The 22,817-nt window shown below is 38.8% G+C and overlaps 1 non-coding gene across 1 annotated transcript; it reads right to left on the minus strand.

The window, feature by feature from the left end:
• Positions 1–8,324: 8,324 nt before the first annotated feature.
• Positions 8,325–8,431, minus strand: LOC120870648. The gene has a single exon (XR_005722848.1). It is a non-coding gene; the product is annotated as a U6 spliceosomal RNA (small nuclear RNA).
• Between the last annotated feature and the right edge of the window lie 14,386 nt (positions 8,432–22,817).

Genomic DNA, 22,817 nt, shown 5'->3' on the forward strand with positions numbered 1-22,817 from the left:
CCTGTGTCCCCTGCACTGGCAGGTGCATTCTTCACCACTGGACCACCAAGGAAGTGCTGATATGTATATCTTTTGATTTTCCACTGACTAAACATTCACAACTAAGGATGCTGATCATTGAATATGTCTCAAATTCTAAGTAGATTCAAAATGATTATGAAAATGTGAGATAAAGCAGTAGTTGTTGCCTCACCTGCAGGCTCCCATCTAGAAAACACTGCAAAGTACCACTTACCACTTCACTAAGCTCTCAGTTCTCCCCACTTTCTTTCCTCATCAGAGACTTTCTCTTCCCTCTCTGACTTCCCTCTCCAGCTACTTTCCTTTCTCCTCACTAGCTCTCTCAAATCCTCTTCCAAAAAACAACAACAACAAAAATGCATATCACTTTGCTTGTTAATCTATATTTTTTGTACTGAGGCAGATTCCTCGAAAGACACATACTATTAAAATTCATTCAGGGTGAAATGGATAATCTTATACAGCCCAACACCAATATTTATTAGAGAAATTAAATACATAGTTACAAAGAATCCCCCAATAGAATATCCAGGCTTAGATGACATCAGTGATAATTTCTTTCAAATTTAAAAAGGAACCAATACAAATTCTACATGAAATTTTCTAGAAAAATAAATGAAAAAATCCTGTACCTTTCCACAATTTAATAAAACCTGCAGATTGATGAGTCAAAGACCAGAAAGATATAACAAGAAAATTACAAGCCCGTATCACTGATGAAAATAGATATAAATACCCCTCATGCTGCTGCTGCTGCTAAGTTGCTTCAGTCGTGTCCAACTCTGTGCGACCCCAGAGACGGCAGCCCACCAGGCTCCCCCGTCCCTGGGATTCTCCAGGCAAGAACACTGGAGTGGGTTCCATTTCCTTCTCCAATGCATGCAAGTGAAAAGTGAAAGTGAAGTCGCTCAGTCTTGCCCGACTCTTAGAGACCCTATGGACTGCAGCCCACCAGGCTCCTCCATCCATGGGATTTTCCAGGCAAGAGTACTGGAGTGGGGTGCCATTGCCTCCTCTGACAGTTTATCATGTGTAATTGTAATTTATCCAAGAGACATATAATTAAATTTTTTAAAATCAGTACAATTCATTGTATTGACAAACATGAAAAGATAAAAACACTTGACAAAATTTTTTTTAATATAAATTTATTTATTTTAATTGGAGGTTAATTACTTTACAATACTGTATTGGTTTTGCCATACATCAACATGAATCCACCACAGGTATACACAAGTTCCCCATCTTGAACCCCCCTCCCACCTCCCTCCCTGTACCATCCTTCTGGGTTGTCCCAGTGCACCAGGACAAAATTAACTCTTATTCATAATAAAAACTCTCACTAAACTAAGAATAAAACAGAACTTCTTCAACCTTAAAGTTCACATAATACTAAATGGTGAAAAAACACGTGCTTTTCCCTCAATAACAGGAACAATGCATATATATCAACTCTTACCACTTCTATTTAATATTATACTTAAGGTTCTAGAAAATACAATAAGGAAAGAAAAAAGGTATAGAGAATTCAGTGGAAGAAGAACAAAATATTCACAAGTAATATGATGGTCCTTGTAAAAATTCCTAAGAAATCTACCAAAAAAAAGATCTGAGAAATAATACTGAGTTTAATGAGGTCTCAGGATACAAGATAAATATGCAAAAATTGATTGTATTGTGTATATTACAAATGAACCACTGGAAATTGAGACAAATATCCAAATGATTTAATAATGTAAAATATTTGAGGGTATGTTTTTTTAAATAAGTGCAAGATCCATAACTAGAGCCTAATGTTGCTAATAAAAATCAACAAATGTAGAGATATGCTATATTTATGAATCACAATGCTAAATACTGATGCAATAGAAATACTCTAAATTAATCTATAGATTCTATGCAATTCTTATTAAATGCTGGCTGCCTTTTTTTGGTAGAAATTGATAAGCTGATTCTAAAATTTTGGAAAAAATAAAGGACTTTCAAATAAGAATATAACTAGAAGACTTGCATTATTACAAGAGTGATTATAATGATATAATCACCATGAGAGTACAGTGTTGGTTTGAGTATAGACATATAGATTAATAGAACAAAATAGAGAAAGAGACTCACACATATGTAGTAACTGGTATTCATCAAAATGCCAGGAAAGTTTAATCAAGAGGGTATAGTCTTTTTAATACATGGTGCTAGAATAACTAGACATTCAAATGCAAAAAAAGAAAAGAAATAAACAAAACAAACAAAAACTCAAAACTTATATATATATATATATATATTTATATACACATTGCTTCTAATTGGATCATAGACCTAAATGTAAGAGCCAAAACTATAAAACTTATAAACATTAAGTTGGAACAAAAATCTTTACAGAGTAATTTTAATAAATAGAACAGAGAGAACATTAACCAAAAAAGAAAGTGAGTGATAAATGAGACTTTATTGAATTTAAAACTTTTACTATAAAAAGACAAGACACAGACTGGAAGAAAGTATTGGCAAAACATACATCTGATCAAGGACTCATTTCCAAAATATAGAAAGACCACTTAGAAATCAATAAGAAAAAAGAAAAAAATGCACAATTTATAAAACGGGACAAAGATTTGAAGAGATATTGCCCCACAAAAGATACAGCATGGGCAATGAGGACATGAAAAGATATGTAGCATCCTTAGGCATTCAGCTCAGCTCAGTTCAGTTCAGTTCAGTCGCTCAGTCGTGTCCGACTCTTTGCGACCCCATGAACCACAACGCGCCAGGCCTCCCTGTCCATCCAACTCCCAGAGTTCACTCAAACTCATGTCCATTGAGTCGGTGATGCCATCCAGCCATCTCATCCTCAGTCATCCCCTTCTCCTCCTGCCCCCAATCCCTCCGAGCATTAGGGTCTTTTCCAAAGAGTCAACTCTTCGCATCAGGTGGCCAAAGTACTGGAGTTTCAGCTTTAGCATCAGTCCTTCCAATGAACACTCAGGACTAATCTCCTTTAGGATGGACTGGTTGGATCTCCTTGCAGTTCAAGGGACTCTCAAGAGTCTTCTCCAACACCACAGTTCAAAAGCAGCAATTCTTCGGCACTCAGCTTTCTTCACAGTCCAACTCTCACATCCATATATAACTACTGGAAAAGCCATAGCCTTGACTAGACGGACTTTTATTGGCAAAGTAATGTCTCTGCTTTTGAATATGCTATCTAGGTTGGTCAAAACTTTCCTTACAAGGAGTAAGAGTCTTTTAATTCCATGGCTGAAGTCACCATCTGCAGTGATTTTGGAGCCCCCCAAAATAAAGTCTGACACTGTTTCCACTGTTTCCCCATCTATATCCCATGAAGTGATGGGACCAGATACCATGATCTTCGTTTTCTGAATGTTGAGCTTTAAGCCAACTTTTTCTCTCTTTTCTTGCACATTCATCAAGAGGCTTTTGAGTTCCTCTTCACTTTCTGCCATAAGGGTGGTGTCATCTGCATATCTGAGCTTACTGATATTTCTCCCAGCAATCTTGATTCCAGGTTGTGCTTCTTCCAGCCCAGCGTTTCTCATGATGTACTCTGCATAGAAGTTAAATAAGCAGGGTGACAATATACAGGCTTGATGTACTCCTTTTCCTATGTGGAAGCAGTCTGTTGTTCCATGTCCAGTTCTAGGTGTTGCTTCCTGACCTGCATATAGGTTTCTCAAGAAGCAGGTCACGTAGTCTAGTATGCCCATCTCTTTCAGAATTTTCCAGTTTGTTGTGATCCATGCAGTCAAAAGCTTTGGCATAGTCCATAAAGCAGAAATAGATGTTTTTCTGGAACTCTCTTGCTTTTTCAATGATCCAGGGGATGTTGAAAATTTGATCTCTGGTTCCTCTGCCTTTTTTAAAACCAGCTTGAACATCTGGAAGTTCACAGTTCATGTACTGCTGAAGCCGGGCTTGGAGAATTTTGAGCATTACTTCACTAGCGTATGAGATGAGTGCAATTGTGCAGTAGTTTGAACATTCTTTGGCATTGCCTTTCTTTGGGATTGGAATGAAGACTGACCTTTTCCAGTCCTGTAGCCACTGCTGAGTTTCCCAAATTTGTTGGCATATTGAGTACAGCACTTCCACAGCATCATCTTTCAGGATTTGAAATAGCTCCACTGGAATTCCATCACCTCCACTAGCTTTGTTTGTAGTGATGCTTTCTAAGGGCCACTTCACTTCACATTCCAGGATGTCTGGCTCTAGGTGAGGCATTAGGAAAATGCAAATTAAAACCACAATGAGATACCAATACAAACCTCTCAGAATGCTTCTGATGGTAAAGAGTCTGCCTGCAATGCAGGAAAACTGGGTTCGACCCCCAGGTCAGGAAGATCCCCTGGAAAAGAAAGTAGCAACCCACTCCAGTATTCTTGCCTGGAGAATCCCATGGGCAGAGAAGACTGATGGGCTCCAAGTCCATGGGTCACAAACAGTTGGACACGACTAAGCAACCAACATTTTTACACACATCCGGTCAATATATGGCAAAACCAGTACAATATTGTAAAGTAAAAAATAATAATAATAAAAATAAAGAGCGCAAAAAAATAAAATAGAAAAAAAATTATATAGAGCAATTAGAATTGCATATTGCTGTTAGAAATACAAAATGTACAAATTACTTTGGAAGACACTTTGGGGGTTTCTTATAAAGTAACATACACACTTATTGTGCACGAATGTTCAGTCATTCAGTCATGTCTGACTCTTTGCAACCCCATGGACTGTAATCCACCAAGCTTCTCTGTCTGTGATATTTTCCAGGCAAGAATACTGGAGTGAGCTGCCATTTCCATTTCTAGGGGATCATTCCAAAACCAGGCCTTGAACCTGCATCTCCTGTGTCTCCTACATTGACAGGTGGGTTCTTTAGCACTGAGCCACCACTTACCATAGGATCCAAGTAAACGTATATTTCATTTCTCTTGGGTAAACATCTAAGAGTGGAATTGTTGGATCCTACACACTTACCATAGGGCCTAACAATCCTACTCTTAGACATTTACCCAAGAGAAATGAAATATATACTTACATAAAGATTTGCTATCTAATTTTCAAAGTAACCTTATTCATAATGGCCAAAAAGTGGAAACAACCTAGCCTTCAAATGGTGAATGGACAAATAACCCATGGTATGTACAAATAGAGCTTCCCAGGTGTTGCCAGTGGTAAAGAACCTGCCAGTGCAGGAGACATAAGAGACACGGGTTCAATCTCTGTGTTGGGAATATCCTCTGGAGAAGGGCATGACAACCCACTCCAGTATTCTTGCCTGGAGAATCCCATGGACATAGAAGCCTGATGGGCTACAGTACATAGGGTCACAAAGAGTCAGACATGGCTGAAGTGACTGAGCACAGCATGTACAAAAAATGAGATACTACTCAATAGAGTAGAAAGACACAAGCCACTGAGGTTATGCAACCGAGAGGATGCATGTTGAAGGCATTATGCTAAGAGAAATAAGCCAGAGATAAGCAATTACAGAGTCAACAATTCTACTGAATGAATTTCTGGAAAATGTAAAACTACAGTGACAGAAAGTATATATATTTGCAAGTGGCTGAGGATGGGAGTAGCCGGTTGACTCCAAAGGGGCACAGGATACCTTTTGGGAAGATGGAAATGTTCCATATCATTCATTATTCTGATGTTGGTTACTTGGTTATATGCATTTGTCCAGACATTTTATTATACTCTTAAAATTCTTGCATTTTATTATATATGAGTCATATCTCAATAATGCTGATTCAAAATAATACAGCTCTAAAACTGTAGAAGAAATATTTTAAGGTCTTAATTGGCAGCACAATAATGCAAAGAAAGACACTTTCTCTACAGCAGATGCAAAACTTGAACAGCTTCTCCAGAGATCAGTGACTTAGAATGGCCTCAAGAGCTTCCTATTTCTTAAAACTATTAATTATGTAATTTATTTATTTATTTTTGGCCATGCTGAGTCTCTTGTGTGGACTTTTCTCCAGTTGCAGCCATCAGGGCTACTCTCTCGTTGTGGTGCACAGACTTCTCACTGCGCTGGCTTCTCTTGCTGCGGATCACCAGCTCCAGAGCCGTTGGTCTCAGTAGTTGTGACTCCTGGGCCCTACAGCACAAGCTCAATAGATGTGCATACCAGCTCAGTTGTTCCATGGCATGTGGGCTCCTCTCAGACCAGAGGCGGGACCTGTGTCTCTTGCACAGGCAGGTGGGCTCTTCACCACTGAACCACCAGGGAAGCTCCCCAAAACTCCCTGATTTAAAGATCCATGAATTTTAGGGATGCTGGTGTTTCAGGGGCTAAGACTCCACACTCCCAAAGCAGGGGATCTGAGTTTGTTCCCTGGTCAAGAGAACTAGATCTCACATGCCACAGCTAAAATCACATGCCACAACTAAAGATTCCATGTGCCACCACTAATACCCAGAGCAGCTAAACAAATAAATCCAATAAATATTAATAAGAAAGGTGCATGCGTTTTATTGGGAGATTTCTATTTGGAATTCAGGTAGGGGGCGTGTGTGTGTGTGTGTGTGATTGTGTGCATGACTGTAGGCTAAAGGTCTGGGGATGGAAAGACTGAGATATCAAGGGAGCCAGTGGAGAAAGGATGAACTGGACTCTTGCCCTAATATGGGCAGTGCCAAGGGGCTGGCCAGGTAGGCTACTGGAGATGCTGGCCAGCCTGGCTTTGAAAGCTCTTTGCTTACAAGTGTTCCTTGTTTCCCTGTGGTAATCCATCACCATGTGTAATGTAGTCTGTGTGTAAGCACCTTTCCTCAGGAATAGAGGGGCTCCAGTTTTCCTGCTAATATGCAAAGTATTTCATTTAGTAATTGCTTTCAGTTGGCTCATTTAAAGCTCTCCAACGGCTGTAGTAATAGATCAATTCTATAAGTGGCTAATAGTCCATGTTTGCACTAAATATAATCAAGTGGCAACCTATCTCTAAACAAATAAGTTTTTATTCTGTTCAATTTTCTCCAAACAAAATTAATCTTACTACTGCTCCTTACTGCACATCATCTGGAAATGACATTTCCCCACAATCTGCTTGGAGGCACTCTGAGAACATCAGTGGCCCCTGTATTCTCTCTGTTTCTTACCTCTTCAGCAGGCAGGAAATATTCATAGAAGAGACAATTGCATGAAAAAGCCCTGGTCTCCACACTCCACCTTACAGCAGCAGCCCATGCTTGTTCTGTGATTCAGTATATCTCTTTGCTCTCAGAAAAAATTTTCCATTATTTTGTTCAAAACTCTGGACTCAAAGGATAAACAGAAGAGGAAAAGGCATGGTGACAAAATGATAGAGCTGGTTTATGGAATATTTATTGGTTTTCCCAGAGGCAAGTGGTGGAATGGTTTAAGTACAAACTACTATGAATAAAATAAATAAGATAATTTCTGTGTCCCACAAACAGGTGTCAGTGTCTCCAGACTAGATGGTGTATTCCATCAACATCTCTTTCCTTCCACCACAAGATTGAAAAATAAAAACATCCCCTCCTCATAAAATGAATAAAATACATTTCTTTCAATGTTTGAATCAATATATTTCACATGCAGGTGAGTGAAGTGAGTGAACTCACTCAGTCATGTCCGACTCTTTGCAACCCCATGGACTGTAGCCTACCAGGCTCCTCCGTCCATGGGATTTTCCAGGCAAGAGTACTGGAGTGGGGTGCCATTTTCTTCTCCAGAAGATCTTCCTGACCCAGGGAGTGAAGCCAGGTCTCCCACATGGTAGGCAGACGTTTTACCGTCTGAGCTACCAGGGAAGTCCTGCATTCACAGGCAGGTGAACATGGTTAATTGTACCAGAGAGAATTAGAGTGGGGTGTGGTAGAATTTGGCTTTCCTGGTGGCTCAGATGGTAAAGAATCTGTCTGCAATGCAGGAGACCCAAGTTCGATCCCTGTGTTGGGAAGATCCCCTGGAGAAGGGAATGGCTACCCACTCCAGTACTTTTTTTTTAATTGAAGGATAACTATTTTACAATATTGTAATGGTTCTTGCCATACATCAACATGAATCAGCCATAGGTACATGTGTCCCCCCATCCTGAAACCCTCCCACCTCCCTCCACATCCTATCTCTCTAGGTTGTCACAGAGCACTGGCTTCGGGTGCCCTGCTTCGTGCATATGTTTCAATGCTATTCTCTCAAATCATCCCCACACTCTCCTTCTCCCACTGAGTCCAAAAGTCTGTTCTTTACGTCTGTGTCTCCTTTGCTGCCTTGCACATAGGATCATTGGTACCATCCTTCTAGATTCCGTAAAAATATGGAACCCTTCATAGATGTATGTGTCATCCTTGGGCAGGGGCCATGCTAGTAATCTCTGTATCGTTCCAATTTTAGTACATGTGCTGATGAAGCAAGCACCCACTCTGGTATTCTTGCCTGGAGAATCCCATGGACAGAGGAGCCTGATGGGCTGCAGTCCATGGGGCCGCAAAGAGTCAGACATGGCTGAAGCAACATGCAAGCATGCTGGAATTTATTTGTGTTGACCGAGTATTTGCCTAATTATCTCTAGGTAGCTATTCCCTTCTTCTGCCACTTATGTAGCCCCATTATACATATATATGCAAAATGAAAGAAAAAGCAAGCAAAAAATTTAAAATGTATTGTGATCTAAACATGATTAATATAAATACTTGTCTTCAAAAACCTAGAGAGCCCTACATGGTAGGTGGGAGGTTCTTCATCTGTTTCAACTCAGAGTGACATTTGAAATCTTCTGAAAGTTTCCAGGTTAAATAATCAGTGTTAGGGGAAAACTTTATTTGTTATTAATGTATTCATTATATACAATTCACAATAAGTTTGGGGGAGGCATTCTGTATGGAGTTTAGTCTTTAAGATCTTTCCTGAGTATCTACTCAATGCTTATGGTAGTCCAGAAGGATTTTTGAGGCAAAATGGGACAGTAAAAATAACTCTGATTAAACATTTTTGCCTTTAGTCTTTACCTAGGTAACAATGGGCAGGTTATTAGATATTTCTTGGGCCTGAATACTGATTGTTAGCAGGGGTTTTGTGAAAGTTAAACATAACGTACTTAAAGCTTTAATGATACATATTAGAAGGCCTTTGAAAATGGGCTGGCTTATCATCCCACTCCATATGCTCTTCGGTGGTTAGAATGGGTCCCTGGAGTCTTTCACCATCATAATCTCATTTCACCTTCTTGTCATAGAATTTACTTGTGGTCCAGATTTAATAAATATTTTGTAAGCACCTTCCACATAGCCTGTCTCTTGCTAGGCGCTGAGTGCACAGCACTGAACCAACCAGAGTTTGTCCCTGCTCTCCTGTTCTTACAATCAACCTCCTCATGAGCAGCAGTGGATAATACAGCGGTAAATTCTGAAACTCCCATCTCCAGGGATTCTGACTGAATAAAGCGAGTCAGGCCCAGACATCTGCATTTTCCCAAGTATCCCAGGTAATTTTTAAATAAGCTTTCCAAAGTCTTTGCCCGAAGATGCGCGTTCTGCCACCTGCTCAGGCACCTTAGGGCCATGAACCTTGAGAGCCACGGTATCCGCTAGGGTTGCTTGACAAAATACCGTAGACAGTTTGTTCAAACAATAGAAATGTATTTCCCACAGTTCTGGAGGCTAGAAGTTCAAGATCAACGAGTCAGCATGGTCTGTTTTGGGTGACAATTCTTTTCCTAGCTGGCAGAGGAATACCTCTTCACTATGGACTCTTGACTGTCCCTGGGTTCAAATGCACTTCTTGAACACTTCTTGCTCTTCTTGAGCAAGCAAACTCTCTGGCTTCTCTTCTCATAGAAGCACTAATCCCACTGGACCAGGATTCTACCTCCATAACCTCTTCTTATCCTAATTACCTCCCAGAGGCCCTGACTCTGAATTCCATCACCTTGGGCCTTAGGAGTTCAGTATATGAATTTAGGGGGACATAATTCAGCCCATTGAGACATCTTGAGCACACTTACCCTTCATCCCATTTACCCTCATTATCATAGAACTTGAGGAACCCACCCCTGGTACTTGAAGCAACAGAATTAGAATCTGCAGGCACTTTAAACCTGCTCCCAGAGACTGAAGACACATTTTTTTAATAAAATAATGACTAATTAAAAAATAAAACTAGAGTCTCAAATCATTTAGCTTAAAGTAAAAGTAACTATCAGATGGCATTAATGAATGAATATATAATATATATATTTTTTATATATTTTATATATACTTCCCAGGGGCGCTAGTGGCAAAAAATCTGCCTGCCAATGCAGGATACCTAAGCAATGTGGGTTAGATCCCTGGGTCAGGAGGAGGAGGATTAAATGACAACCTACTCCAGTATTCTTGCTGAGAAATCTCATGGACAGAGGAGGCTGGCCAGCTACAGTCCATAGTGTTGCAAAAAGTCTGACACGACTGAAGTGACTTAGCACAGACACACGCATATATATATACCCCACCACCAATTTGATGTTTTCATTTATGAACTCTACACAGTGAATTTCCTAAGGGGATTAGTAGGGAAGACTGTGAATTCTAACAGTATTTTGCATTCCATACAAACATCTAAAATCTCTACAAAAAAATATTCTTCAAACTCATTTAGACAGTCCAAATAAAAGAGAGGTATACCCTGCTACTAATATGTTATACCCTTCCCCAGGCCTTTTCCTTTCCTGAGAATTACAAGTTAAAATCCTCTGCCCAGCGTTGAATCTCCACAGGTGCAGCGCAGCATCATATGCCCAAAAAGAGTAGAAAAGTATTACTCTTGTTTAGGAGCAAGAGTTGGCAGAGTGCTATAAGTGTTTTTGGACATTAGATATTTTAGATCTCTTCTCCGATGGCCAGGGATTTTTTTTAACAGCTTTATTTAGGTATAATTGATACACACAAAAAAATCTTAATGCATACCCTTTAATAAATTTAGAGATATGCATTCATCTGTGAAGCTATCACAATAACCAAGGTGATAAATGTACCTATTACATGTAAAAGTTTTCCCCAGACCCTTTGTGTATGTGTGTGTTTGTGTATGCATGTGTTAGGAATACTTAATGTGATATCTACCACTTTAACAAATTTTTAAGTTTACAGTGCTGAATTGTTAACTATAGGCACTTTGTTACCCAGAAAGTTCCTAGAATTTGTTCGTGTTGCATAACTGACACTTGCTTAGGATATTGTTAAAAAGAAATTATAGATGAAAACAAAAGTTTTGACATATTTATATTGAGACATTACACTTGTGATGCAAAAAGTGATTGTCTTAGAGATCTCTAAGCTCAGTCTGGATTAAAATCTCTATTCATACTGATATCTGAATTTTTATATTCTGTCACCTTTTCCCAATCACATGGTTTAAGTCAATGCCACCTGTTTATTCTCCATTATCTCCCTGAGATAGCAGTTTCCACAATTTGGTGTTTACTTTTTGGTTGATTCTCATTTTATATGTCTGTAGTAGACTTATATGTCTGTAGACTGTATGTCTGTAGCGTCAGCTTTGCAACGTAAGCTTGTACTACAGGCACACAGCAGGTGCTCAAAATATATTTGTTGAAAGCATGAATTCACCGCATTGATAGGCAATCATGACAGATGCCTGGGGCATGGGTGAACAGAGTGGTATGCATTTTTGCTTAGCTGTGTATTTTTCTTCCTTAGTAATAGAATACAAGAAATTAAATTAATCCTTCCCATTAAGAACATCTGACATTATGTCACACTTCAGCATATGTGCTATGTTGTGTTTAGTAAAATTAATTTGTTTTTAAATCAGAGTTTTACTCGCACACTTTCTAGTGTTTATGAGAGAGACAGAAACCAATGGACTTGATCTTCCAAGGAGTGTGTTTTGTTCCCTATGTGTTTTTCTATGCTAAATGAAAGCAGGATGCATGGGTAATTATAGGCTATTTCTATATGATCTTTCAAGAAATCACTGTGTAAGAGAATCAGATATTTTTCATTCCTTTAAAGTACAACATTCACTTCAAGCCAAACTCTCTGATGTAAATATAAAATATTTTTAAATATACTTGTTCAAAATTCAGGACAAGTTGCTTCTCATTCCTCCCAAGTTACCCCACCCAATTCTATTCAGGAAAGTTGGATTTACATAATTTCATCTCAGAGGAAAACAAAATGGAAAGCAGAAAATATAACAGAACCAATCCCAAAGAACATGATGGTTTTTTACAAACAGATAGGCACATAAGGACCTAAAGGTAGATAATTATTTCTAGGAAGCATACAAAGAAAGAAGACTGTTGTCAAAACCCCTTACAGATGGGGTGAATGTATCCCAGTTTGTTCTGGTAGCATTATTAATAATGCTTCATTCTACTTTCAAAAATGTTCTGGTTTGGACAATAAATTTTATGAGCATTTAAAAATTTGTATAAGACTTTTTTGATGGGGATCATTTTTAAAGTTTTTATTGAGTTTGTGACAATATTGCTTCTGTTTTATGTTTTGGATTTTTGGTTGCAAGGCATGTGGGATCTGAGCTCCCCAACCAAGGATTAAACCCACACTTTCTGCATTAGAAGTCAAAGTCTTAACCACTAGGCCACCAGGGAAGTCCCATGAGCCTCTTCTGTTTGTGATTTTGAAGAACTAAAGCAGAAGATATCAAGAAGAGGTGGCAAGAATATACAGAAGAACTGTACAAAAAAGATCATGACCCAGATAATCACACTGGGGTGATCACTCACCTAGAGCCAGACATCCTGGAATGTGAAGTCAAGTGGGCCTTAGGAAGCATCACTAGGAACAAAGCTAGTGGAGGTGATGAAATTCCAATTGAGCTATTTCAAATCCTGAAAGATGATGCTGTGGAAGTGCTGTACTCAATATGCCAGCAAATTTGGAAAACTCAGCAGTTGCCACAGGACTGGAAAAGATCAGTCTTCATTCCAATCCCAAAAAAAGGCAATGCTAAAGAACGCTCCTAATACCACACAATTGCACTCATCTCACACACTAGTGAAGTAATGCTTAAAATTCTCCAAGCCAGGCTTCAGCAGTACGTGAACCTGGTATGCTCAAGCTGGTTTTAGAAAAGGCAGAGGAACCAGAGATCAAATTTCCAACACCCTCTGGATCATTGAAAAAACAACAGAGTTCTAGAAAAACATCTATTCCTGCTTTATTGACTATGCCAAAGCCTTTGACTGTGTGGATCACAATAAACTGTGGAAAATTCTGAAATAGATGGGCATACCCGACCACCTGACCTGCCTCTTGAGAAACCTATATGCAGATCAGGAAGCAACAGTTAGAACTGGACATGGAACAACAGACTGGTTCCAAATAGGAAAAGGAGTATGTCAAGGCTGTATATTGTCACCCTGCTTGTTTAACTTATATGCAGAGTACATCATGAGAAATGCTGGGCTGGAGGAAGCACAAGCTGGAATCAAGATTGCCGGGAGAAATATCAATAACCTCAGATATGCAGATGACACCACCCTTATGGCAGAAAGTGAAGAGGAACTCAAAAGCCTCTTGATGAAAGTGCAAGAGGAGAATGAAAAAGTTGGCTTAAAGCTCAACATTCAGAAAACGAAGATCATGGCATCTGATCCCGTCACTTCATGGGAAATAGATGGAGAAACAGTGGAAATAGTGTCAGGCTTTATTTTTGGGGGCTCCAAAATCACTGCAGATGGTGATTTCAGCCATGAAATTAAGACACTTACTCCTTGGAAGGAAAGTTATGACCAACCTAGATAGCATATTCAAAAGCAGAGACATTACTTTGCCAACAAAGGTCCATCTAGTCAAGGCTATGGTTTTTCCAGTAGTCATGTATGGATGTGAGAGTTGGACTATAAAGAAAGCTGAGTGCCAAAGAATTGGTGCTATTGAACTGTGGTGTTGGAGAAGACTCTTTAGAGTCCCTTGGACTGCAAGGAGATCCAACCAGTCCATCCTAAAGGAGCTCAGTCCTTGGTCTTGGGAGGCCTGGCGTGCTGCAGTTCATGGAGTCGCAAAGAGTCGGACACGACTGAGTGGCTGAACTGAACTGAACTGAACTGAAATCTTGGAAAACTACGAATTTGAAATGTATCTAACTGAATAATAACATACATTCCCTAGTATTGATTTTCCTCTTTCAAATATATTTTGAAAGAATAATTGTCCTGAAATTCAGAATAGCAAACTCAATTCTTTCCCCTCATATCTGACTGTGATAAACTCTTTGTGAGACTCACGCTTTGAAAACGTGCACCAAGTCAAATATGGGACATTGAAATAGTGATAAGTCACACAATAACTATAGAACACACGCTGGATTTCTGCTCAGAAAACCTGAATTCTGGTCTATACCATAAACCAACTTTGTGGCCTTGGTCCATTCATTCAAACTTTCCAAACACAAGTACTATGAGATGTAAAAAGAGACTAACTTAACAGGGTTAACAGGTTCAAATAAGAAGATACGTACATGTTATTATTATCATCCTATTCCATTTAAGGCAGGCCTGAAAGGCACCTTAACTGAGAAAAGAGAAAACTGTACAGGGCTTGAAATTTGGAATATGGTTGGTTTGCTACAGGTTCTGGCTTAGCAAGTATCTTACCTTAGGAAGCTATTTAACCTTCTTAATTCTTCATTAGTTCTCATGCAAAATGGGGATAATCACTTCTGAGTTCTCAGGTTTATAAGAGAACTCAAAACATTTCACAAATAAATAGTAACTTTGGTCCTTCAGAGCAGCGCTGTGGTGATGATGGTTTCCTGTGACATAAAATAGCGTGGTAGAATCCCCAAAACTTGCACAAGTCTGATATGTGTCTACAGACATATGGCAGATGACAAATGGTAGAGGGAGGTCAATCCAAGTTATTTTGGAAAATAAAAAGTAGCAAATTTTATAGGTTAAATGTATTTTGCAGGCTGGGTGACCCATTTAGTTCCTTCGATTCTCCTATATCTTACTGTAGCCTGCATGCATGCTAAGTTGCTTCTGTCGTGACTGATTGTTTGCCACCCCGTGGACTGTAGCCCTCCAGGCTCCCCTGTCCATGGGATTCTCCAGGTAAGAATACTGGAGTGGGTAGACAAGTCCTTTTCCTGGGGATCATCCTGACCCAGGGATCAAATCCAGGTATCCTGGCAGATTCTTTACCATCTGAGCCACCAAGGAAGCCCTTTTGTAGCTTCAGTTCAGTTCAGTTCAGTTCAGTCGCTCAGTCGTGTCCGACTCTTTGCGACCCCATGAATCGCAGCACGCCAGGCCTCCCTGTCCATCACCAACTCCCGGAGTTCACTCAGACTTGTGTCCATCGAGTCAGTGATGCCATCCAGCCATCTCATCCTCTGTCGTCCCCTTCTCCTCCTGCCCCCAATCCCTCCCAGCATCAGAGTCTTTTCCAATGAGGCAACTCTTTGCATGAGGTGTCCAAAGTACTGGAGTTTCAGCTTTAGCATCAGTCCTTCCAAAGAAATCCCAGGGCTGATCTCCTTCAGAATGGACGGGTTGGATCTCCTTGCAGTCCAAGGGACCCTCAAAAGTCTTCTCCAACACCACAGTTCAAAAGCATCAATTCTTCGGTGCTCAGCTTTCTTCACAGTCCAACTCACATCCATACATGACTACTGGAAAAACCATAGCCTTGACTAGACAGACCTTAGTCGGCAAAGTAATGTCTCTGCTTTTGAATATGCTATCTAGGTTGGTCATAACTTTTCTTCCAAGGAGTAAGAGTCTTTTAATTTCATGACTGCAGTCACCATCTGCAGTGATTTTGGAGCCCCCCAAAATAAATTCTGACACTGTTTCTACTGTTTCCCCATCTATTTCCCATGAAGTGATGGAACCGGATGCCATGATCTTCGTTTTCTGAATGTTGAGCTTTAAGCCAACTTTTTCACTCTCCACTTTCACTTTCATCAAGAGGCTTTTGAGTTCCTCTTCACTTTCTGCCATAAGGGTGCTTACAGCCTATTAGACTGAAAATTAGTTTGTAACATTTAAACAAAATTGTTAACTATGAAGAAAAACTGATAAAAATAGTCACCAAAATGCAGAAAGATGAAAGTTAATGACTATAGAACTTTATTGGCTAGATTGATAGATGAAAAGACAGGATATTGATCTGCAGAGATTTAGTGTGATCAGGAGAAAAATAAAGAAAGTAGCAGGTGGATTGCCAGCAGTATGATATTCAAAAAAATGTCACTGTGGGAGAGATTGATAACTATAGTTGAAAACCATAATAAAACTCAGCCACATTTATCTGGTTTAGCCTGTTTCATGCCTTAGAACACAGAAATTTCGTGACATTTTTCATAGACAGGCAGTGATTGCAGATTTTCACACTTTTCAGATTAATTGTGGGAGAATTGAAGAAAGCAGGGACAGAACACAAATAGCATTGCTCACCCAAGATTTTTCTAAAGATGTAACTTGTTTTGTAGCTTCTTTTTTAAAACTTTGTTTCAACTCTTCATTAAAAAAGATTTGAAAATTTTTGTATACTGTATGATAAACAGTAGACCTTTGATCATTTATTATTTATCATCTAAGAATGGACAGAAGAAAAATACTAGAGTTAAAGAGGGAAATAACTCAGTTTTTACCTGTGTGGATTGAGAATTTTTGGAATATATTCCTAAATTAAAAGTTTGTTAATCCATTGATTGTCAAATTTTGATTGAGGTTCTCTCACCATTTGTCTTCTTGAATAGTAGCTATTACCAGTGTACCCTCCAGTTTGGGAGGCATAAAAATGAGAGAAAAACTCAACTTGGCAAAAAAAAAAAAAAGTAATTAAGGGGGGAAACTTAAGTATAGAACCTTATAAACTATAAAAAGTTTACTAGTAATCAAAGTGTCTGACTTCCCCTTTATGCAAATATTATTGAAAATCTTACCTATGCAAATAAAGTTACTTCTTTATGACAGAGATTAAAGACATACAGTGCAGTGATTAGTATTCCCTGTATGCATTCAAATACAGCAAGATTGATATGCAAGCAAAATGAATTACAGTCAGGAATAATGCTCTATTACTATCATATCACTCAAAACCAGTATCAGGTAAGTATTTTAGCATTTGGGGAAATGTGGGAATCTGTCAAGGCATTAGCAAGAGACAGGAAATTTTCTCATCCAGGAATATGATATTATATCACTCATGATTAAAAATCTCTCATGATTAAGTGATCCTGCAGTCACTGGTTCAATTAAGGCTCGAAGGGGGAATTGATAACTGAGTTTCCCCAGTGGCTCAGATGGTAAAGAATTTGCCCGCAATTTGGGTCACCTGGGTTCGATCCTTGGATCAGGAAGATCTTCTGGAGAAGGGAATAGCTACTCATTCCAGTATTCTTGCCTGAAGAATTCTTCAGACAGGGGAGTCTGGCAGGATACAGTCCATACAGTTGCAGAAGCAAACACGACTGAATGACTAACATGATTATGAAATCTATATGCCACAAATGAATTAAAATACAATTGAAAGTATATAGTGGTATAATTATTTATGAAACAAAAACAGTCTTGCATATGTTCACAGGCATTGGGCAAGATTGATCTGTTAGGTCTTAGATCATGAAGATCAATGCTCAACTATTCATAAAAATTTTCATTATGGAGGAAAACTGTAACTGAATACATTATTTTAGGGGGAAGGGGATATTAAATCCAAGCTAGGTATTCAGTTTGGAAGTTGTTTGGGAGAATCAATCCCTTCATTAGGTTAATGAATTTTTTTTTTTAATTATGCCTGTCTTTTAAAAAGCAACATTAATCCAGAAGCTTTGGGTCACACTTTTATCATGTGCCAAGGTTAACATTAAATGTAGTCATGTATTATTTCCTTTTGAAAATTGAACTACAATACCAACTAAGGTAATAATAATCTATAACTATGGATGAATAGAGCTTCCTGGGTGGCTCAGATAGTAAAGAATCTGCCTTGGATACAGGAGATCTGGGTTCAATCCCTGGGTCAGGAAAATCTCCTGGAAAAGGGAATAGCTACCCACTCCAGTATTCTTGCCTGGAGAATTCCCTGGAGAGAGGAGCCTGGCAGGCTACAGTCCATGGGATTGCAAAGAGTTGGACACAACTGAGTGACTAACACTTTCACTTCCACTACGTGGCTTAATAAGGTCTCCTTTTCCTAGATGGTTAATTTAGAATTTTGCTGAAAAGAATAAATATGGTATTTCTGAAATTCACTCCCTTTAAAAGGTGCCCTGTGAATCATAGAATTAGTTTAACTTAAATCTATCAAATAGCTTAAAATCACCAAGATTCCCCATAACTTCATCTAAATGGTGTTTGAGTTATTGCACCTACTTTTGTCAACTAAAAATATGCACAATGTGAGAATTGCAAGTTAAGTTTTATTTGGGGCAAAATGGGGACTGAAACCAAGGAGATAGCACCTTAGGTAGCTCTGAGAAACTGCTCCAAAGAGGTAGGGGGATGGTCAGTGTACATGTGATTTTGGAGAAGAGGGAGTAAATGCATCAAGCACAGATTTTTTTGTAGAAGGTTTTTGCTGGAATCATGAAGCTTCTGCTAGTCAGGAGAAACAATCCTCACCATGAAGGATTTTAGTGCTTTTCTAGATAGGAGACGATATAAGAATTGGGCTTGTAAATCAGCTCCTGAGAATATCTAACTATCTGAAGACCTGTCCTGCCAGTTTTTCCTGAGCATAAAGTGCCTCATTTCTGCTCTTCACCCTGAACTCCTTCAAGGAGTGTTGAAGTTCAGCAGCTGCAACAGCACATGATTTAATCCTTGTAGAGGTAGATGGCAAGCATCCATGGCAAGTGCCAATTTATAGTTGACACTTTTAAGAAGTTGACAGATCTGTGCTACCTGAAGAATCTCTAATTCACCTCTGATTGGAAATTTGGAAATGTTGAAAGTGTCACATGCAAAGGTGGGAGTTGAAATAAAAATTATGCCCTTCGTACTTGACCCCCATCTAGAGTTGTCAAAAACAAAAACAACAACACCAACAAAATGATAATACATGAGCTTAGGAGCCAGATGGTAAAGAGAGAAATAAGGAAGAGTATAACAGTTTAATAAAGTAAAACAGTTAAGCATCTTAAATCCAAAGTGAACTGCTGAGCACCAATATTTTAAATTCTGCATTGTCTCTGGGACAATTTCACTTTAAGAACTGCCCAATATGGTGAGCAGGATTGATTATTGCCATTTGTATCTTGATATCTATTCAAAAATATATTTCCTTTCCAGATACTAGGAATAATTAGTACTTAACTTCATACTTGGATGATGATGGTGATATTAGCAACAACAAGAATATAGTTATACAGAGTGACATAATCTTTATGAATTACCTTACTTGATGACAACAACACTGAAAGAGACAAGGTTAGATTTTTACCATTAACCTTAGTTATCTAGGGAGAAAACTAAGATAAATGACCCATCAAAGCCACAAAATTCTTATGTTTATAACACACAATATCAGCTAATATTCCCTATATTATGTTTTAGTTTGGTATCAATATCAAAATTGAAGTTTACATGCACTTAAAAGATTGCATTTTTATGAGAACCATTTGCAAATCATTGTTTTTTATTTGGTTGGGTTTTTCCCCCCACATTAATGTTGTTCAAGCAAAATCCAAGAGATAATGAAGGACAGGGAAGCCTGGTGTGCTGTAGTCCATGGGGTTGAAAAGAGTCAGACACTGAACAACAATATTGCTTGCATTTCACACAAAAGGCAAAAAAAGTATCGGTCGTCTGCTTTGTGTGGAAATCAAGGTACACATCTTTACAAAAAGCCTTTACAAAAAGGCTTTTTTTTATGGCATTGTTCAGTTAATTTATTCTTGTTTTGCCTAGTTTTACTGAGATATATAGGAGGCTCCTGAACTCATATCTTCCCGCAGGCAAACTGAATAGGTAGCTGCACATGGATAAATTTCCTCTGAAAGAAATTCAGGAACTAGTTGAATGATTCCGGAAGAGATGAATGAGGAAAAATCCCCCCAAAATGTGGTTCAGTGCAGAAAGCAGAACAGAAATAGCCATCTCCAAATTTTTCCCTGAAAGGGGTTGACTTGCAAACCTTAAAAATGCTGCCTAAATGTCCAGCTTCTAATCAGTCTACACATAAGTGTTAACTGAGATCCTCCCCATTGGGTTGCTGAAAGGCCATGACACGCCTTCATATACTCAGAGATACTAAGAACAAAGAAGGAAGCTTAGATAATCACAAAGGTTTGAGAGGTGACTAAGAGGTTGTGATGGGCTCAGTAATAAGGTTTCTCTTCTCTATGAGACCACTCTGTCAAGACTGGGAGATATGGCTCTTTTATCCATACCTCTGCAGAAATCAACACAGAGAATAAAGGAAAATGGAGAAACAGAAGCAAATGCTCCAAAAAAAGAGAGCAAGGTAAAACTCCTTGCTGTAAATGGAAAGGAGATAAGTGATTAACCTGTTACATTTTCTCACCCAAGGTTAAGAGGTGAATCACAAGTTGGAATCAAGATAGCCAGGAGAAATATCAACAACCTCAAGTATGCAGATGATATCACTCTAATGGCAGAAAATGAAGAGGAACTAAAGAGCTTTTTGATGAGGGTGAAAGCGGGAGTGAAAAAGCTGACTTAAAACTCAACTTTCAAAAAATGAAGATCATGGCATCTGGTCCTATCAGTTCATGGCAAAGAGATGGGGAAAAAGTGGAAACAGTGGTAGATTTCATTTTCTTGGGCTCCAAAATCAATGTGGATGGCAACTGCAACCACAAAATTAAAATTAAAAATTTTAGAATTTCTTTAAAAATTAGAACTAAAAATCAAAAAGATGTATTTTCCTTGGAAGGAAACCTATGACAAACAGACAGCATATTAAAAAGCAGAGACATCATTTTGCCAACAAAGGTCCATATGGTCAAAGCTATGGCTTTTCCAGTAGTCATGTATAGATGTGAGAGTTGGACCATAAAGAAGAGTGAGAACCAAAGAACTGATGCTTTTGAAGTGTGATGCTAGAGAAAGTCCTTGAAAGTCTCTTAGACAGCAAGGAGATCAAACCAGTCAATCCTAAAGGAAATTAACCCTGAATATTCATTGGAAGGACTGGTGCTAAGGCTGAAGCTCCAATCCTTTGCATTCTGATGCTAGAGCCAACTCATTGGAATAGACCTTGATGCTGGGAAAGATTGAGGACAAGAGGAAAAGGAGGCAACAGATGAGATGGTGGGATGGCATCACCAACTCAATGGACATGAACTTGAGCAAACTCTGGGAGACAGTGGAGGACAGGGAAGCCTGGTGTGCTGCAGTCCATGGGGTCACAAAGAGTTGGACATGACTTAGTAACTGAATAATAGCAAAAGGTCAGGAGAATAAAGTGAACATTTCAACAAAGAGATAGAAAATTTTTGAAGTACCAGACAGAAATCACAGAGCTGAGAGATGCCAGATCTACATGCTTTGATACTAGGATGAACAAGGAAATAAAATGGTAGAAAAGTAAAAATATGGAAAAACCAATGGAAGATAAAAATTATTTTGATAAGATCTGTTTGTATAGATTTCTCTCCACTTCAGCTCCCATCTCCATTACTAAGAATGTGTCTTTCCTCTTGATACAGGGAAGGTATCTTTCCCATGTGAGTTTTATCTTCTGCTTTCAGAAAGACAAAGAAGAGGTCAGGACACTCTTCTTGTTTTTGCTATTTTTCAAGGGCCTTTGGCTCAAAATAATCCTTATGTCAAAATGGCATATTTGGGTGTGGTACATTCTTCCACCCTTCACACAGCACACAATGAAAACTTCACAGTTTATCAACTTGTGGATAAACTTGAATATCAGCAGGCAATGTGAAGGCTGTATCTATAGTTAATTTAAAAGATATATTAAATTACTTAACTGGTAAAGAATCTGCCTGCAATGCCAGAGACCCAGATTTGATCCCTGGGTCAGAAAGATCAGCTGGAAAAGGAAATGGCAACCCATTCCAGTATTCTTGCCTAGAGAAATCCATGGACAGAGGAGCCTGGTGGGCTACAGTCTATGGGGTCGCAAAGAGTCAGACATGACTGAGTGACTAACACTTTCACTTTCAACCTATATTTTAATAGTCTGATTTTGCTTTCATAGTGAATCATTGATTCAGAAGGAAAGGGAAGAAAGTAATGAAAAATCCTGATGCAGAAATTATAACCACCGGCAGGAATGGGCTACAAACTCAGAAGACTGCAATTTCTTTTGAGAAAAAAGAAACTGAAACAGGTATTTTGTTGTTGTTGTTCAGTTGCTAAGTCCTGTGTGACTCTCTGCGACCCCACCAACTGAGGCACAGCAGGCTTCCCTGTCCTCCACTATCTCCTGGAGTTTGCTCAAATTCATGTCCTTTGAGTCAGTGCTACTACCGATCTATTTCATCCTCTGCCTCCTCCTTCTTCTTTTGCCCTCAATATTTCCCAGCATATGTGGGAGTAATTTGAGTCCATGTAACTACTGAAGCTGTTTTGTAGATCTGTATACCTGAACTTATATTTTCAGAATCACTTACATAAACAAGCAGTAGATAAAACAGAAGCTGAGAAATGTACAGTCATGTCAATACTTAGCTTGTCTTAAAATGATGAAACGGGTTCCTCAAATAATGAAAAGCTTTTATTGTTGATTTGACTCTATTTCTTTTCTTGTTGTTTGTTTCACTTAACTAATTTTGTTGTTTGGTCTCTATATGTTTACTAGAAAAGTATTGACTTACATTTTGTACTTGACTAAAACACAGACAA

This window comes from Oryx dammah, unplaced genomic scaffold (genome assembly GCF_014754425.2).
Source record: "Oryx dammah isolate SB20612 unplaced genomic scaffold, SCBI_Odam_1.1 HiC_scaffold_11, whole genome shotgun sequence".
NCBI classification, from domain to species: Eukaryota; Metazoa; Chordata; class Mammalia; order Artiodactyla; family Bovidae; genus Oryx; species Oryx dammah.